Genomic DNA, 17,472 nt, shown 5'->3' on the forward strand with positions numbered 1-17,472 from the left:
TGATGTGGGGAGATCACCTCACATTGCGTATGATTTTGTTCTTATTTCATAATCTACATTTTTTTGAGAAACATAATTGAAGGGCTAAGATTCATAGTGCAGATTCATAGATTCATCAAGGCTGAAAGGAGTATATTAAAAACCTAGGTAAATGAGGAAGTGCATCAAATGAATGATAAATACATATTGTAGATCTGTTTTACCAAGCTTCGTAGCAATAAATGGAATCTAGTGCGTTGGTGTGATACCCTGAATATATCCAACTCCTCTACCAATGTTGGCAATAGAGAGATGGTGAGGACGTGCCAGTTGTAACTGGAGTGGAGTGAAGATATGAGGGCCCCAGCAAGAATATTGTCCTCTACTTAACACATAAAACTAATTCAAATCAGTATATGTAAGATACCAGAACAGGTGGTCTTACCATGGCAGAATGGCAAAACTTGCTCCTTTGAAATTTGGAAATTGGATTAAATTTCTGATCTTATGAAAACAGTTATGCATTCACTAACTAAAATAATGGCTTCATCCCAAAAATTCCATTTTGAAAAAACAACATTTCAGATTGGATGGATATTCACAAGTAGGAATTAGAAGCCATAGTATGCTACATGGAGGTCTGCATCTTAGACAGTTCAAAGTTTATCAACCAAACTATTTGGCATTGTACCTTGTACCTGCTTATCACTTGTTGCCATTTTATTAGTAAGAAATTGAGGCAAAATCTGCTTTTCTTTGTATTTAACATTAGCTGTTAAACAGCGTTTTATTCTCGGTTTGTTGGTACAGTGCTCAGAGGGTTACCGACCATCTCTTAGGATTTTTATAAACATCTTTAAATGGGCTGGTCCTTAGCCACAAGGGGTAATTTATAAATGGACTCATTTGACAATATAAGAAAGATTAATTGGTATTTGTGGTTGTGTTGCTCTGAATGATGACTGCTGCTTTCCAGAGGGAAAGCTGTTCATTGGAGGTGACAAAAACTAGAAAATGTTTAGTGCAAGACATCGAGTAACAATGAGTCAACGCAAGTTGCGAGGAGGAATATCTTGTTGTGATATTGCTGCTCATCTTTTGTGGTGGTCTGCTGCACACTGCACAACCTCACCATCATGAGGGGACAGCCCTTGCCACCAGCTATATGGTGAGTAGCTGAGGAGCAGGAGCATGAGGAGGAGGACGAAGAGGAAGAGGAGGAGGAGAATGAAGGGAGGAGGCAACCAAATGTAAGATCTTAATGATCTTAGTGGACAAGACACCAATAGGCAGCAGCCAGTACGATTGAGCAATAGATCAAGATTTATTAAGCTTACTTAATATACTTAATATTAGGCGATAGTTTTAACGAGTAGCTCGCAGCCCTTGGTCTCTGGAACCTCTCGGACACAGATGATGTCATCTTAAGTCTGTATAATTGTAAAAAGAATTGTGTTGATCTTGATATCCCTTGCAAACTCCTTTTCATACTCCCTTTTTGTAGTTCTTACTATCTATTTTGTGACCCTTTGCTGTTCTTTGTATCTTTCCCATTTGCTATTTTTTGCATTTTTGTATGCTTTTTCTTTTAGTTTTATGCTGTCCCTTGCCTCTTTGGTCATCCATGGCTGTTTTTTTGGCAAGTAAAGCTCTTGCCCCTCAGGGGTATAAGCTGGTTCTGTATCACCTTAAATTAATTTTTGAACATCTCCCACCGATCCTCTGTCATTTTACCCATTAACAGATTTGCCCTAAAATAAAAACAGAAAATGCTGGAGACACTCAGCCGGTCAGGCAGCATCTGTGAAGAGAGAAACAGAGTTAACGTTTCAGGTCAATGATCTTTCGTCAGAACTGGAAAAAAGCAGGAAATGGAACAGATTTTTAAGCAAGTGCAGGGGCTGGGAAAGGGGGGAGGGGATGAAAGTACAAAAGGGAAGGTCTGTGATAGGGTAGAAGGCAGGAGAGGTTAAGTGACATTAAGAGATATTCAAGGCAAGAGGAGATGGTAATGGGACAGGTTAAGAAACAAAGGATGGCTCTAGATGAAGTGTAAATTGCGCTGGCAGAATGAAAGACAGCTGCCATGTGGGAGAGAAGAAAAAAGACACAGGCAAAAGGTGTGGATAAAAAATATATATATGATAGAGGCCGAGGTTATGATCTGAAATTGTTGAAATCTATGTTGCGTCCAGAAGGCTGTAAAGTGCCTAATCGAAAGATGAGGTGCTGTTCCTCGAGCTTCCGCTGAGCTTCAGTGGAACAATGCAAGAGGCCGAGGACAGTGAGGTCTGAGTGGGAGTGGTGTGAAGAATTAAAGTGACAGGCGACCGGAAGCTCGGGGTCCCCCTTATGGACTGAACGGAGGTGTTCCGCAAAGCGGTCACCCAATCTGGGTTTGGTCTCCCCAATGTAGAGGAGACCGCATCGTGAGCAGCGAATACAGTATACTAAATTGCAAGAAGTACAAGTAAATCGTTGTTTCACCTGGAAGGGGTGTTTGGGGCCCTGGACAGTGGGAAGAGGGGAGGTATAAGGGCATGTGTTGCATCTCCTGTGCTTACACGGGAAGGTGCCGGGCGAAGGGGAAGGGGTGTTGGGGGTGATAGAGGAGTGGACCAGGGTGTCGCGGTGGGAGCGGTCCCTTCGGAATGCTGAAAGGGGAGGTGAGGGGAAGATGTGTTTGATGGTGGGATCACGCTGGAGGTGGCGGAAATGGCAGAGGATGATCCATGGAATGTGAAGGCTGGTGGGGTGAAAGGTGAGGACAAGGGGAACTCTATCGTGGTTCTAGGAGGGAGGGGCAGGGGTGAGGGCAGAAATGCGGGAAATAGAACGGACATGGTCAAGGGCCGTGTCAACCACGGTAGAGGGGAATCCTCGGTTGAGGAAAAAGGAAGACATGTTGGAAGCACTGGTATGGAAGGTGCCATCGTCAGAGCCGATGCAACGGAGACGGAGAAACTGGGAGAATGGAATAGTGTCCTTACAGGAGGCAGGGTGGGAGGAAGTGTAGTCCAGGTAGCTGTGGGAGTCAGTGGGCTTGTAGTGAATGTTTGTCAACAACCTATTGTAGTGTATGTACCTTGAAGAAGGAACTATATTCTGCAGCCCCTGTATACTGCAGTACCAGTAGTGACCACCCCTGTATATAAGCCTGTGTAGTAACTTTGTATAGTAGTTCCAGTTTTGTCTCCATTCAGTAAACACCTGTTATAACCAACTTCTGCAGTCCGTGTCTCAGTTACACACGGACATTACATTGGCGACGAACAGATCCGAACTTACCTACAGTTCTGCACCACCTCACGGGGATCCATCCCTGAAGCGAATTTATTAGAGGTTGAAGCCAGAAGGAAGAAATCCAAAAAGAAAAAAAAAAACAAGAAACGGGCATCGACCGTGGGCAACCGCCCTCTGATTCATCGAATTCAAAGATTTGCAGGAGAGGCTGTCGAGAGCTGGGCTTGGTTATCCAGTCTATGGTGTTCCAGCTAATCGGGCTGGTGGCGGGTAGTACACTGATCCTTCCTGGGCTGCGGCGGGCTAGAGCTCGATCGGGTGGCTTTTCAACGGGGCCGAGCAGCGTTGTCGGGAAGAGGAGAGAGAGAGAGAGAGTGGAGCACACAGGGCGCGGCCGGTGCTATGAAGCCGGGCAGCGTACAGACCCGAGAAGAGGGAGGAAAGTGTCCCATAGGGTCTGCTCTGACGACGGGAACAGTAATTAAAATAAAAGAAAAAGAAATTAGAAGCGCAGAAAGCCGCGAGGAGCTGCAGTTTGCCACGGGGACCGCAGAGAGCGGCGTTGGCAGCAGCGCGGGGGGAAGCACGCGAAGACCATAGGGCGTCGCCATCAAGGCATAAAAATGCCAGCAACAGCGCTGGCAGCAGCGGAAAAGACAGAAAGCGCGGGAGGCGCCATCTTAATCCAACGAAGAAGAAGGCAAAGCGCGGGAGGCACCATTTTGTTCAATTGGGGAAGAAGGCAAAGCGCGGGAGGCGCCATCTTAGATCTCCAAGATGCCGAAGACTGGCAATATCACTGCCTTCGATAATGCAATAGAAGACTGGACCACGTATGTGGAAAGAGTCGAAGTATATTGCAAGGCAAATGAAGTAGCCGATGAGAAAAAGGCATCGGTACTACTAAACTTAATGGGCGCAAGAACGTACGGCCTATTGCGGAACCTGATCACTCCAGTCAAACCGATGGAGAAGAATTTTAACGAAATTGTTCATATACTACAGGAACACCTAAATCCTACACCGCTGCTGATAGCAGAAAGATTTAAATTCCACAAGAGAAATCAGCATAAAGATGAGAGCAATGCTGATTACCTTACGGAACTACGCAAGCTATCAAAGCACTGCCAGTTCGGAGCAGGACTGGCAGATACCCTACGGGACAAATTTGTCTGTGGACTCCTGAGTGAAGGAACCCAGAAGAGGTTACTCTCAGAGAAAGAGCTGACGCTAGATAAGGCTTTCAGCGTGGCAGTATCGTACGAAGCAGCATCAAGGGGAGCTGCGGAAATACAGCAAAAGCCACAGGAGTACGGCACCCATGAAATGACATGGGGATTTGAAAAATGTTATCGCTGCGGCAGAACAACCCATGACCAGAAGGACTGCTGGTCTAAGGACAAAACATGGAGGCAATGCGGAAAGATGGGACACATTGCATGAGTTTGCAGGTCCGGGAAGAAGACTAACGACAACAAAAAGACTACTAAGGAAAAGTACAGGAAAGTACAAAAGATGACGGACAGTAGTTCCGAAGACCAGAAGAGCGATAGTGAATCCGGGAACAAGAGGCTAAGCTGTCTCAAACTGTAGTGTATGTGCTTTAAGTCAGAACTACTTTTTACAGCTCCTGTATACTGTAGTACCAGCAGAAGAGCACATGACCAGAAAGATTGTTGGTTCAAGGACCAAGTGTGCAGACAGTGTGGGAAAGCAGGACACATAGCAAGAGTCTGCAGGTCTGGGAAGAAAACCAACAGTAAGAAATCTCCACAGGAGAAGTACAAAAAGGTACACCAGGTGATGGACAGTGGTTCAGACGAACAGAAAAGTGACACAGACTCCGGAAGCAAGGAGCTGGGTTGTCTGAAACTACATAATGTAACCGAAATGGAGGATCACCAGACTATCTGGGTTACACTCAAGATAGACGGAGTCCAAGTGGAAATGGAATTGGACACAGGGTCAGCTCCAACAGTCATAAATCAAAGAGACTACAAGCGGCTATTTTCACACATACCCTTGAAAGCTACAGAGATTGTCTTGAAGACGTATATGGGGCAAAATGTCTACCCCAAAGGAAAAATAAGGGTGAAAGTGACATATAAAGGTCAGGAAATACCTAAAATGGATATATATGTATTGCCAAATGGAGGACCACCACTGCTAGGAGGTGAATGGATCTGGAAGATACATTTAGATTGGCATTCCATACAGGCACTGAAGGTGGAGGCCAAAAAAGATGATGACGTCACACCTGGACGACTGTCAAAAATGCTAACTGACGCAAAAGAAGTGTTCCAGGAGGGACTAGGAACACTAAAAGGAATAACAGCAACAATTAAAATAGAGGATAATGCAAGCCCAAAGTTTCTGAAGGCCAGACCAGTGCCTTATGCGATCAGACCAGCGGTTGAAGCAGAGCTGGAAGGGTTGGAACGTTCAGGAGTACTGTCCAAAGTGGACTGGAGCGAGTGGGCTACACCCATCGTTCCTGTAATGAAGAGGTCGTTGAGTAATACGCCTGGGGAACCAAAGAAGGTCCGCATCTGTGGGGATATTAAGGTGACAGTGAACCCAGTCCTTCACACGGTGCAATATCCGCTTCCACGAATTGAGGATATTTTCGCCTCGCTATCTGGTGGTAAACGCTTCATCAAAATTGATCTAGCCCAGGCGTACTTGCAAATGGAGGTAGAAGAAGCTTCGAAACATTACCTTACGATCAACACCCATAAAGGTCTCTATCAATACAACCGGCTGGTGTTTGGAGTAGCCTCGGCTCCGGCTATCTGGCAAAGGGCGATGGATCAGGTCCTGCAAGGGATTCCAGGGACCCAGTGTTATTTGGACGACATCTTGGTCATGGGCGAAAATGATGGTGATCACCTCGCTAACTTGGAGAAGGTGCTCGCCAGATTAAAGGAATATGGGCTACGAGCTAATCGCCACAAGTGCGAGTTTTTCCAGAAACAGATCTCGTATTGCAGCCACGTCATTGATGAAGAGGGGTTACATAAGTCCCCTGACAAGATTGAGGCAGTAGTCAAGGCTCCAGCACCGGAAAATGTGTCACAACTGAGGTCGTTCCTCGGGCTGGTAAACTATTACCACAAGTTCTTACCAAATTTGTCTACGGTATTACACCCGCTGAACACCCTACTGCAAACAGGGGTACCATGGAAGTGGGATGACGAACATAGACGAGATTTCCAGAAGTGTAAAGAATTGATCACATCAAAAGAGGTGTTGGCCCATTTCAACCCAGCACTACAAATTCGTTTGGCATGTGATGCATCACCCTACGGCATTGGAGCGGTGCTGTCGCACAAATTCCCAGACGGGTTGGAGAGGCCAGTAGCCTTTGCGTCTCGGTCACTAACCTCAGCCGAGCGCAACTACACCCAGATTGACAGGGAGGCCCTCAGCCTAGTATGGGGAGTAAAAAAATTCAACCATTATCTGCATGGGCAGAAGTTTACCTTGCTGACTGACCACCAACCACTTGTCTCCATCTTTAATCCTAAGAAGGGCGTGCCAGTAATGACTGCACAGCGATTACAAAGATGGTCCCTGTTTCTAGGGGCGAATCAATATGAAATAGAATATAAAGGCACGAAACAGCATGGGAACGCTGATGGGCTATCGCGCCTGCCACTGCCTACGGTGGAGGAAGCACCAGCAGTGGACCCTATCGAGATATTTTATTCGTCGATAATTGAACGATTGCCAGTAACAAACGCGGATATAGAGAAGGAGACCCGCAATGATCCGACGCTGTCACGGGTATATGAATTGACGGTGAGGGGATGGCCAACACATGGCGACTCACTGTTGCCAGCATTCTCACCCAGAAGAGAACAGCTGTCAGTATGCCAGGGGACAGTGATGTGTGGATCCAGAGTGGTGATTCCACCCAAGTTAAGGGAGAGAGTGCTAAAGGAGCTACACGAAGGTCATCTGGGGGGAGTGAAAATGAAAAGCCTTGCTAGGGCTTATGTGTGGTGGCTGGGAATCGATCAACAAATCGAAGACCTAACTAAGAGCTGCTTAGGATGCCAGAAGGTCCAAAATGCACCACCACATGCCCCTCTACACCCATGGGAGTGGCCCTCCTCTCCATGGCAACGGGTGCACATTGATTTCGCTGGTCCATTCATGGACTCAATGTTCTTAATAGCAGTGGATGCTCATTCAAAGTGGCCTGAGGTGATAAACATGTCTTCAACCACTACAGAGAAAACGATTGTAGTCCTACGGACCATATTTGCCAGAAACGGTTTGCCAGAGCAGATCTGCTCTGATAATGGACCACAGTTTATGTCCAGCGAGTTCCAAAAATTCATGAAAAGGAATGGGGTAAGGCATTACACATCCGCCCCGTATAATCCAGCCACCAATGGATTGGCTGAGAGGTTCATACAAACCTTTAAGAAGGCGATAAATGCCATGTGCGACCAGGAAATTCCACTACAGCATAAGATGGACAATTTCTTATTAGCCTACCGAAACGCGACACATGCAGTTACCAACCAGACCCCGGCCATGATGTTCTTTAACCGAAGGTTGAGATCTCGTCTGGACTTGCTCAGACCAAATGTGCGAAGAAATGTTGAGGACAAACAATTCCAGCACATTAATGAGAAGCCGACAAGGAGCTTCAATGTAGGGCAACCAGTCTTGGCCCATGACTATCGAACAGAGAAGTGGCAACCCGGAACGATATGTACAAGACAGGGGCCATTAATGTACAGAGTGGATGTCGGGGAGAACATTGTGAGATGCCACGTCGATCAGATCTTAGCGTCACAGGAAGGCGTCAACCCCATATCTCGAGTACCTGGGGATGAACCCGACATACCGGTAGCATCTACTTCAGACCCAGTAGCAGTGGAACCCGATGAACTACCCGATGAAAAGGGGTCAGAATCGCCTCTGCACCAAGAACAAGAACCTCCGGAAAGGCGCTATCCCGAAAGGGTCAGGAAGCCGCCCCAAAGACTGAATCTATAAATGGACTTTTGTTATTGAATGTACATGTAAAAATGTAATTGTTATTTGAATATTAAGGGGGGTATTATTAATCTAAAAAGGGAGGAATTGTAGTGTATGTGCTTTAAGTCAGAACTACTTTTTACAGCTCCTGTATACTGTAGTACCGGCAGTAACCACACCGGTATATAAGCTGTGCGCATGCCTCTGTACCCCAGTCTAGAGATGCCCCTCCTCCAGTAAAGACCTGTTGTTTGTTTATGTACAGCACCCGTGTAATTATTTATCCACTGAACCACGGATCTAACACAAACTACACAACGTAATCACAAAAGAGGATCACCAAACCATTTGGGTCACCCTCACGATAGCAGGGTCCCAAGTCAAAATGGAATTGGATACTGGATCAGCTCTGACCGTCATGAATCGACGAGACTATGAGCGGCTATTCTCACACATACCCTTGAAAGACACATCCATTGTCTTGAAGACATATACGGGGCAGAAAGTATACCCCAGAGGGAAAATAAGGGTGCCTGTCGAATACACCGGCAAGGAAATACAGAAATTGTATCTGTACATACTGCAAGATGGTGGACCACCGTTATTGGGACGTGAATGGATCAGAAAGATAAGTTTAGACTGGCACTCCATTCAGGCACTGACGGTGGCTGGTAAAAAGGATGATGACGTCACACCTGGACGATTGTCAAAAATCTTGGCTAACGCAAAAGAGGTATTTCAACAAGAACTGGGAACTCTTAAAGGCGTAACCGCCTCGATAAAAATAGAAGAGAATGCAATTCCCAAGTTTTTCAAAGCAAGACCGGTACCGTATGCAATTCACCCAGCCGTCGAGGCAGAGCTGGAGAATCTGGAGAATGCAGGCGTGTTAACTAAGGTAGACTGGAGCGAGTGGGCGACACCCATCATTCCTGTCATGAAGAAAACGTTAAACAATAAGTCTGAGGAGCCAAGGAAGGTTCGCATCTGTGGGGACTTCAAGGTGACTGTGAACCCAGTCCTTCACACAGTACAGTATCCTCTTCCGAAGATAGAAGATATTTTCGCCTCACTATCTGGAGGGAAACGTTTTACAAAAATTGACCTAGCGCAAGCATATTTGCAGATGGAGGTTGAAGAATCCTCTAGGAAATATCTCACGATAAACACTCACAAAGGTCTTTCCCAGTATAATCGACTGGTATTCGGAGTTGCATCAGCTCCGGCTATATGGCAAAGAGCGATGGAACAAGTCCTGCAAGGGATTCCGGGGACTCAGTGTTACTTGGACGACATCCTAGTGACAGGTGAAAATGACAGTGAACACCTTGCCAACCTAGAGTAGGTGCTCACTAGACTAAGAGAACATGGGCTACGAGCCAATTGCCCCAAGTGCGAGTTTTTTAAGAAACAAATATCATATTGTGGCCACGTGATTGATGAAGAGGGGTTACATAAGTCGCCTGACAAAATTGAAGCGGTAGTTAAGGCTCCAGCGCCTGAAAATGTGTCGCAACTGAGGTCATTCCTCGGATTGGTGAATTACTACCATAAGTTTTTGCCGAATTTGTCCACAATTCTGCACCCACTGAACGCCCTGCTACAAACTGGAGTAGCATGGAAATGGAGCGATGAATGTAAGCGGGCCTTTCAGAAGTGTAAAGGCCTGATCACTTCAAGAGAAGTATTGGCTCACTACAACCCATCACTACCGATAAGACTGGCGTGTGATGCGTCTCCCTACGGCGTTGGAGCGGTACTGTCACATAAATCCCTTGATGGTTCAGAGAGGCCGATAGCTTTTGCGTCATGCACGTTAACTGCAGCCGAGCGTAACTACGCCCAGATTGACAGAGAGGCCCTCAGCCTGGTGTGGGGGGTGAAGAAGTTCAATCACTACCTGCACGGACAGAAATTTACCCTACTAACTGATCCTCAACCTCTTGTCTCCATTTTCAACCCCCAGAAGGGCGTCCTGATAATGACAGCACAACGGCTACAGAGGTGGTCCCTTTTCCTAGGGGCACACCAATATGACATCGAGTACAAAGGAACTAAACAGCATGGGAATGCTGATGGATTGTCGCGCCTACCGTTGCCGACGGTGGAAGAAGCACCTGCAGTGGATCCTGTGGAGTTATTCCACACGACCATAGTCGAATGTCTACCTGTGACGAATGCAAACATAGAAAAGGAAACACGAAATGACCCGACACTCTCCAGGGTCTATAATTTAACGGTGAAGGGATGGCCAGCACATGGCGAACCACTGTTGCCAGCATTCTCGCCGAGAAGAGAACAGCTGTCAGTGTGCCGAGGAACCTTGATGTGTGGATCCAGAGTAGTAATTCCACCCAAATTGAAGGATAGAGTGCTCAATGAGCTTCATGAGGGTCATCTGGGAGGGGTAAAAATGAAGAACTTAGCCAGAGCGTTTGTGTGGTGGCTGGGAATCGATAGAGAAATCGAAGAGATGACCAAGAGCTGTACAGGATGCCAGAAGGTCCAAAACGCCCCACCACAAGCCCCTCTACATCCATGGGAGTGGCCCTCATCTCCATGGCAAAGGGCACACATTGATTTTGCTGGTCCATTTATGGACTCGATGTTTTTAATTGTGGTGGATGCACATTCAAAGTGGACAGAGGTAATAAAAATGTCCTCAACCACCACAGAAAAAACTATCACAGTCTTACGAACCATATTCGCCAGAAATGGGCTGCCTGAACAGATTTGCTCTGACAATGGACCACAGTTTGTGTCTGAAGAGTTCCGGAGGTTCTTAAAGAACAATGGTGTTAAGCATTACACATCCGCCCCATATCATCCAGCCACCAATGGATTGGCTGAGAGGTTCGTTCAAACATTCAAGAAGGCTATCAAGGCAATGTGTAATGAAGACATACCCCTACAACACAAGGTGGATAACTTCTTGTTTGCCTACCGGAATGCGACACATGCGGTTACCAACCAAACTCCAGCCATGATGTTCTTCAATCGAAGACTAAGATGCCGCTTGGATTTGGTTAAGCCAAACATCAGAAGAGATGTGGAGAACAGGCAGTTTCAGAATATGAATGAAAGGCCAACCAGGAGTTTCAAGATAGGTCAACCAGTTTTGGCCCGGGACTACCGCACAGAGAAATGGCAGCCAGGAACGATCTGCACACGGCAAGGACCTCTAATGTATACCGTGGACGTTGGAGAGAGCATTGTAAGACGCCATGCTGACCAGATTCTAGAGTCACTGGAAAACGTCAAATCTACACCACGATCCTAGAGTCACTGGAAAACGTCAAATCTACACCACGATCCTATACACCTGGTGATGAAACCGAAGTACCAATTGCATCTACCTCAGAATCGGTGATATTGGAAGCAGACGAACCAAACAACGACGTTGATCCCGAATCAACTTTGCCAGAAGAATCTGATACCCCAAAGAGGCGTTATCCGGACAGAATCAGGAAGCCTCCTCAAAGACTGAATTTATAATTGATTAACTTCAGCTAATGTATATAGCAACTGTAATTGTAAGTATGTTATTTAATTATTAATCGAATGTTATGTACTGTTTAGCTAAAAGGGGAGGAATTGTAGTGTATGCACCTTGAAGAAGGAACTATATTCTGCAGCCCTTGTATACTGCAGTACCAGTAGTGACCACCCCTGTATATAAGCCTGTGCAGTAACTTTGTATAGTAGTTCCAGTTTTGTCTCCATTCAGTAAACACCTGTTATAACCAACTTCTGCAGTCCGTGTCTCAATTACACACGGACATTACACCGATCCCCAGAGATGGAGACGGAGAAGTTGAGGAAGGGAAGAGTCGGAGATGGACCATGTCAAGGTGAGGGAAGGGTGGAAATTGGAAGCAAAGTGAATGAAATTGTCTAGTTCAGGGCGAGAGCAGGAAACGGCACCAATACAGTCATCAATGTACCGGAAAAAGTGGTGAGGGAGGGGACCTGAGTAGGACTGGAACAAAGAATGTTCCACATATCCCATGAACAGGCAGGCATAGCTAGGGCCCATGCGGGTTCCCATAGCAACACCTTTAATTTGGAGGAAGTGAGTGGAGTCAAAGGAGAAGTTGTTCAATGTGAGAACAAGTTCAGCCAGGCGGAGGAGGATGGTGGTGGATGGGGACAATAGAGTTCCCCTTTTCCTCACCTTTCACCCCACCAGCCTCCTCATTCAACGGATCATCCTCCGCCATTTCCGCCACCTCCAGCGTGATCCCACCACCAAACACATCTTCCCCTCACCTCCCCTTTCAGCATTCCGAAGGGACCGCTCCCTCCGCGACACCCTGGTCCACTCCTCTATCACCCCCAACACCCCTCCCCTTCGCCCAGCACCTTCCCGTGCAAACACAGTAGCTGCAACACATGCCCTTATACCTCCCCCCTTGCCACTGTCCAGGGCCCCAAACACCCGTTCCAGGTGAAACAACGATTTACTTGTACTTCTTGCAATTTAGTATACTGTATTTGCTGCTCACGATGCGGTCTCCTCTAAATTGGGGAGACCAAACGCAGATTGGGTGACCACTTTGTGGAACACCTCCGTTCAGTCCTTAAGGGGGACCCCGAGCTTCCGGTCGCCTGTCACTTTAATTCTTCGCACCACTCCCACTCAGACCTCACCATCCTCGGCCTCTTGCATTGTTCCACTGAAGCTCAGCGGAAGCTTGAGGAACAGCACCTCATCTTTCGATTAGGCACTTTACAGCCTTCTGGACTCAACATAGAGTTCAACAATTTCAGATCATAACCTCGGCCCCTATCATATATATATGCGTTTCTCCCTTTCAAACACTACGTTGAATTCGATCATGTTATGATCACTATTGGATAAATGTTCACGCAGAGTTAGGCTGATAACTAAATCTGGCTCATTACTCATTACTAAATCTAATATGGCATGCCCCCTTGTTGCCTCTAGTGCATATTGTTGTAGAAAATCACCTTCAATTGATTCAACTCCACCACTGGCCACGGTCTCAGCAATTGCTGTTCCTATAATGGCCAGCAGCGTTTCCTCCATGGAGGTTAGGACATGCAGGCGCCCCTGTTCCCCTACGGATAGCCCCTCCTGCCTCCGGTTGTGCACCACCTTTTCCTGCAAGAGAGAGGGAAGTGTGTCACTGAGTTTCATGCAATCTGGGTGATGTGCCTGTCATGGTTGAATAGCTGGCAGTGTGTGCAAGCTGTGAGATGTGGGTGTGAGGCTTGCAGCAGTGGTAAGTGTGTGAGGGTGAGGTGAAGCATATGAATGTTAGTTACGAGGCCTGATTAATAGTGATTGTTGGTAGGTGAGTGATGGGGTGTAGTGACTTGAGGAGTGTTTGAGGCTAGTGGTACAGTTGGTAGGATATGCCATTTGAAGATGCATTCACTGACCTTGACCACACGTGTGAGCCATTGAACTTCTTGCGGCACTGCATCCAGGTCCTCGGGCATTGACCACCATGGCTATCTGCTCCCACTGCCTTTTGAGCGTGTGCCTGGATGGCCTCCTGGCCTCTTGCAGATACAGGACATCTCTCCTACTTTCCATCTCCTCCACCAAGGCCTCCAGTGCAGCATCCGAAAACCTTGGAGCCTACTCTCTCCCATGTTGTGCCATTCCTCACTGTTTCCCAGGTCAGATTCACTTCCTGCACAACTCCCAGCACCTGCTCCTGCCACAATGCACCTCCTCTTTAAGAGGGGAAGGCTAACTTAAAGCAGTGCAGGCTAGCTTTAACTGGTGCTAGCAAGTTCCGATATTGGGCCCCTGCTGATACGTCCAACTAATGAACCACGCAGTTCGCTTTGGTTGGATGCTGAAATCATGGAAATGAGCAGGCAGCACAAAGTTGGCATGCTGCCTGCATTGCAATCAACGGGTGCGGGTTAATTGTGTATCGTGATCCCCGTGCCTGTTTTTGGGGGCTATCCAATTTAGCTCCCAGAGTCTCTGTAGCGGAACTTGAACCCATGACTCTGAGGTGAGAGTGCTACTACTAAGCCAAGTGAAACATATAAGATCCTGAGGGGTCTTGACAGGGTGGATGTGGAGAGGATGTTTCCTTTTGTGGGAGGATCTAGAACTAGGGGTCACTGTTTAAAAATAAGGGGTCGCCCATTTAAGACAGAGGTGAGAAATTTTTTCTCACAGAGGGTCGTGAGTCTTTGGAACTCTCTTCCTCAGAGGGCAGTGGAAGCAGAATCTTTGAATATTTTTAAGGCAGAGGTAGATAGATTCTTGATAAGCATTGGGGTGAAAGGTTATTAGGGACAGGCGGGAATGTGGAGTAATCAGATCAGCCATGATCTTATTGAATGGCGGAGCAGGCTCGAGGGGCCGAGTGGCCTACTCCTAATTCGTATGTTCGTATGTACGTATGTCCGTAAGGCTGACACTGTGTAAGTACAACAGTTGGTTCAAGCTCATAATAGAATCATATTACATAAGGATCTACACTAAGAGAAAAATTAAGTTCAAAGGCAGCTAAATCATTTAAGCATTTCTAAACCCAAGAACCAACATGCAGTTCCCTCCTACACTCAACTACCAGCAATCCTAATCTTTCACAGGAGGAGCGTAAGGATTAGACAATTCTACCTCCCTTGTAACTCTGTTGCTGGAAGGATCATTTGTTTCAAAATATATATTTAGCTGACATAACCATGACTTGCAGAATTAGTACAATACCTGCATTAACACACTACTCAAATGTCTGAGGACACTTCCCACAATTATCTACTTTTTTTGGAATGCAGTGACTGCTGTTAGGTGGGCAGTGCTATTCTGACAGAAGCATTATTTGCCAAGCTATAATGAAAACAAAGATATCTGTAACCCTTGTAACCTTGTCTGGTATTTTCCCAATAACTAGAAGAGAAGCAAACTGTTCCTCACATTTCAGCATAAACAAGTTACCCAGCACATCAGAAACTGGGTGCAGCTGATCATCATTTTTATATGTGTGATACAAAATTAATTTTTGGCATTCATACAGCTTGAAATTTTACAAAGAGAATATTTTTGTAAAATGGATAAGAATATAAAGCTGATTTTCTACCTGGGCTGCCGTTGCGACACACCCAGAGAATGTCAACAAACATTGTGTCGGGTACACATGGTACATGAATTATTCATCGCTCCCGACGTGGATTGGGCCATTCACTGGGAACATACAGGCCACAGAGGCAGGATATCCACTGCAGCAGCAGCTGTAAAGAGCCGCTGCTGTGCCTTAAAGTGGCGGCGATGATTCCAGCAATGCAAGTTACTCTCAATCAAATTTTAAATCTACTGCCTTCAAAGAGGCTAGTGGTACAGTTGGTAGGATATGCCATTTGAAGATACTGCTAAAGGCCTAGGAGGGAAAAGGACTACTCCCTTCACCGAACATCCTGGAGGTGATGCTGAGAGAGGTGAAGCACAGGAGTTTGCTATCTTTGGATCTGAGGGCAAACCTCCTCAAAGGTCTGCTGTTTAGGCTGGCGGGGAAGAAGTGATTGAGTAGATGAACAGCGTGTTGCATTTGAAATAGCCATTGGCATAAATAAGAACAAATATTACACGTTGAGGAAGTTTTCCTAGATAAATGAACCCTGAATGTAACTGCCTCAAAGACAGTCCCGTGGGCATCACTGCAAACACATTTTCATCTCAACTAGCAGCATCTTGACTATTAACACATCATGATCATTTGGGAATCCTTTAGCCTTTCTCACTCAATGACCCAGAAATTCAGATCTCCACGGGTGAGTACGCGCTGGGTACTCACCCGTAGGCCCGATGGAAGTGCCGGTTTCCTGCATGCACTGAGCATGCATGGGAAACCGGCACTTCTGTTCCTCTGAAAGCAGGGGTTCAGAGGTCGAACGCGTGCGCGGGAGAGGCTGCGCGTGCGCTTTGAACTTACGTTTTTTTTACAAGTTTTTCCGTGAGGGTAAGTCTTTAGAATTTAGAAATTTAAAAAGCAGGCGTAAGGCCTGCTTTTTACAAGGTAAGTGGTCAATTAATTAAAATGAAAACATTTTTTCCACAGGTTTATTATTTTTAATTACTTTAAAGCAAGGTAAGTTAATTTTTAGCCCTGTTAGAATATAAAATTATTTTTTTCAAAAATTTAAATTATTGTTTAAAATAGCTATTTAATGTAATTTATAGTTTATTTAAAAAATGTGATTTAAAAAAAATGTATTTGAAGGTTTACTGCTATTTTGGGGCCGTAGTATTTGTAAGTCTTGACAGCTCTTCCTGTCAAGACTTATGAATGGGCATTTCCCTGCTCCGATTGGCTGCCCATGGCCCACGTGATCCCAGGGGACACATCGAACTAACTGCGCCCCTGGGACACGCAAGCACTGCGCCAGGCCCCGGATCGGAATTCCACAGGGCCCTACAGCTCAACTGCCGGCGCGCAAGGTAAGTGCAGGTCGGGGGCTTGCACCCGTGGGAAGCCCCCGACCCGAATTTCTGGGCCAATCACAATCACCCATATTCATGCATAGCACACATTCCAGGTTTCAAGGAAACCTTCCAATGATATGGCTCACTTATCAGAAAAGATAGGATTGATAATATTTCCACTCTAGACTGACACTCCAGTGCAATAGGTGAAAACTCATCATTCCAACCTGGGAGCATGGCCAGGTTTGTGAAGGAATACTGTCCACTTGCCTGGACTCTAGGAGAATCAAGGGACATGGGGATCGGGCAGGAAAGTGGAGTTGAGGTTGAAGATCAGCCATGATTTTATTGAATGGCAGAGCAGGCGCGAAGGGCCATATGGCCTACTCCTGCTCCTAATTCTTATGTTCTTATGTTCTTATGAGTGCAGCTCCAACACTCAAGAAGCTCGACACCATCCAGGACAAAGCAGCCTGCTTGATTGGCACCCCATCCACCACCTTAAACATTCACTCCCTCCACCACCGGCGTACCATGGCTGCAATGTGTACCATCTACAAGATGCACTGCAGCAACTCGCCAAGGCTTCTTCGACAGCACCTCCCAAACCCACGACCTCCACCATCTAGAAGGACAAGGGCAGGAGGCGCATGGGAACACCACCACCTCCAAGTTCCCCTCCAAGTTACACACCATCCTGACTTGGAAATATGTTGCCATTCCTTCATCATCGCTGGGTCAAAATCCTGGAACTCGCCTTGCCAGCGACGCCCACATCCCATGAACAAATAAAAAAAACTGTTGGTGCAGATCTTTAGGGGCTACTGATGCACGTAATACCT

Source organism: Somniosus microcephalus, chromosome 1 (genome assembly GCF_052327205.1).
Source record: "Somniosus microcephalus isolate GS21.2 chromosome 1, FLI_Smic_1.0, whole genome shotgun sequence".
In the NCBI taxonomy this organism is placed as follows: Eukaryota; Metazoa; Chordata; class Chondrichthyes; order Squaliformes; family Somniosidae; genus Somniosus; species Somniosus microcephalus.